Genomic DNA, 3,348 nt, shown 5'->3' with positions numbered 1-3,348 from the left:
GCGCATACTTTGAATAAAATATTTGTTATCATTCTCTTGAAATAAATGTGTTTTTTTCTTGAAAAAATACCGGTTTCATATGTATACACCTGGTATATCATTAGGATTGAATAATAATTTCAACTTTTACCTAAAGTGAGAGAGAAAAACATGAAACTGTAAAAACTACTGCTAAAGAAACAATGAAAATTGTAAAATATTTATTTTAAAAGTTCACCTCAAGTTCTTAAAAAAAAACCCCAGTTATAATCAACAATAAAATATTTCCCTCGATTTTATAAATTATTTTTAACAACGTTTATTTTTTAGCTTGAAATAAATTTAGTTCATGTTTAATTTAAAAACAAGTATAATTAAAATTCCCTTGCTCTCTTAAATTTGAGGCTAAATGTCATGAAAATAGTTGTAACGAAAAAAATTTTTTGAAATGAATTCATTAACATTAATGAAATTATGTTGATAATGTGTAATTTTAGTTAATTTTTTGAAACTTCAAATTTTTTTAAACTACCTTTTTTTTTAATTCTGCAAACTAAAAATAAATTGTGCTAAAATCTTCCAGAAAATAACTTTGAGTTTTCCTAATAATCTAGAGAATATTGTTTGACTTTCTAAAAACCTTTCCAAATTCATAAAAACTTTCTCTTTTTACAGAATTCTAAAAAATCTACATTTTTCTCCAAATGTTTATGATTATCAAATTAAACATTTTTTAAAAATATTTTTAATATATCTGAACGTTTTAAATGTCTTTTAAAATTTTTCCAATTTTTCTTTAAATATTTTGAAGACAAACAAATTTGCTTTCAAGACTCCCACATCATTTTTCGAATTTTTTTTGGAAATACTTTGAAATCTTTTAGAAAAATCATTTGACATTTTTCTGGGAATCTAAAGACAAAATTTGTATTCTTTTGAAATCTTCCGTAATTTTAATCCAGCTTCCTGTTTCAAAATCTTCAACAATCTACATTGAAAAAATGGAATTTTTCACAAGTTTAAAAATAACTTGGCATTGTTTGAATAGTTGAAAATATTTATTAAACATAATAGAATTTTTTTGTAATTTTGATTCAATTTTTATTTAAAATCCCTTCTTCAAAATAAAGAAATCATTAAAAATGTTAACAGGAATCCTGGGACAATTTTATTGTTCTCCTAAAAACTTTAAAAATTCTTAAAAGGCTACTCATTTTTTGTTCTAAATCATCGAAAATGTAGATTTCGTTTTAAATTTTTCGGAATCTGCTAAATATTTTAATTATTTTCGATTCTTTTCAAAACTACTGAAACTTCTATCAATAAAAACAAAAAATTAATCCGAAAAAATTGTTTTAAATCTTTCAGATTTTTTTCCGCCATATTTTTAAATCTTTAAAACTTAAAATTAACATTTTAAAATAATATCTGAATAATTTTGATTTTTCACAAAATCTTATTGTCATAAAAAATTTATAAGGTTTCATCCACGATAAGCTTGATTCTATTTATTATATTACAGTCATCCAAAACTGTAAAATAATTTATATCTTCATTAAATTATTTTTGAACAGACATAATTTAAACATTTGAAATAAAAATAAAACATTTATTAATCATTCCTTTCTGTAGATTCGATAAAACAAATCATGATCAATAATTCAAAACCTAAATGCACTGTTAGGCGAGAATAAATCAATGTAAAATGCTTAAAATAGCAATTTGGAAAATATCTTAAAAACTTGGTTCTTATGTTGCGATTCCTTATTTAGAATAAGATACTTAGGTTCATGTTTAATTTAAAAACAAGTATAATCAAAAATCCCTTTTTGTCCTAAACCTTAAGCTAAATTTCATGAAAAAAGTTATGCCGAAAAGCAATTTTGTAAATAAGATCATTAAAATGAATTAAATTTATTTACAATTTATAATTTTAGTTCATTTTTTTAAACTTGAAACTATATTAAGATATCATTTTTTATTATTTATTAAATAATGCCCCAATATTCACAGTTAATATGAACAATAAAATAATATTTTATCAAAAGAGAAAAACTCTAAAACATTAAGATATACCTATACACTTTATATGTAACACCGTTGCCACAACACTGCAGTCTGATATCGTCCCTTAAAATAGCAATTGCCATTATTTAATAATATTTAGATCATTTGATGGTTTGAAAAATGGAATTTTGTTAGCTTTGTCCTGCCCCCAATTACTTTTTTATCCCGATTTAGAATCAAAACAAACGCACTTCGCAGCCCCCCAGCGGGGGCTGCTCGTTTGAAAATGTTTTCTTCCACTTCGTCATCAGACGACCTCAGAACTTCTTCCAAAAACTCCATATTTAACAACAACTCTGCACTTCTTAGGTTAAAGGACGATTAAATCGCCATAACCGACCAATCTTGACCGGTTAGATTTAGCTGTGGTTAATGCGAGTTAACCGGCTGTTAAAAGGTGGTGGAACGCCTAACTAGCTTTAACCGAGGATTAAATTTTAATTTAATTTCTTGGGACTTTAATTTTTAAGATTTAAAATTGCTAGCAATTTTAAAAAGTGTTAATACAAAATTTTGTACTTGTTAGTACTCAGAAATTGGAATTGTTTCATTTCAAATGATTATCACAAATAAATTTTTGAATTTTGAAAGGCTATCTATATTTTTTCAGTTTAATACATAAATTTTACTTTAAACGCTTAAAAGTCCAGCACAATCGTTTACAGCTAATTTATATTAATGTTAATACTAATATATGTTGATATAATATTACTATAATCATAATATCATATATAGTTAATTATATATCATATTAATTCTACTATAATTAAATGAAATATAAATATAAAATATATATAGCGTAATAGAATTAATCACGGAATTAATATTCTGATGCCATGTGGAAATAACCCCATTTGGCCCTATTACAAGTCGGGCACTAATTGGGAGCTTGTCGGGTTATTAATTTTGACAAAGTACCCAGTCGGGGACTAGTCGGGGACTAGTTATCCTTTTTGTTGTCAAAATTTCAGTCGGGGCCTGGTCGGTAGTTAGTCAGAGGCTGGTCGGGCCTTTTTGTTCACTAATTTCCGTGCGGCTAATCTCCAGGCTCTGGTCGGGAGCTAGTGGAGATCTGGTCGGGTTATTCTTATGTTTGAGTTTTCGTCGAGGTCTTATCTAATAAGGTAATATCTAAAAAAGCGTGATGATTTTTTAATTCTAAAACACTAAGACTATATTTAATAATAGGCCATCCATATACCACGTGGACAATTTTTCATCACTTTTTGACCCCCTCCCCCCTCGTGGACAGACGTGGGATTTTCACAAACACCTCCCCCCCTTATCTGTACACGTGGACGT

The sequence above is a fragment of the Belonocnema kinseyi genome, chromosome 8, assembly GCF_010883055.1.
Source record: "Belonocnema kinseyi isolate 2016_QV_RU_SX_M_011 chromosome 8, B_treatae_v1, whole genome shotgun sequence".
In the NCBI taxonomy this organism is placed as follows: domain Eukaryota; kingdom Metazoa; phylum Arthropoda; class Insecta; order Hymenoptera; family Cynipidae; genus Belonocnema; species Belonocnema kinseyi.
Note: the sequence above shows the minus strand (reverse complement) of the source record.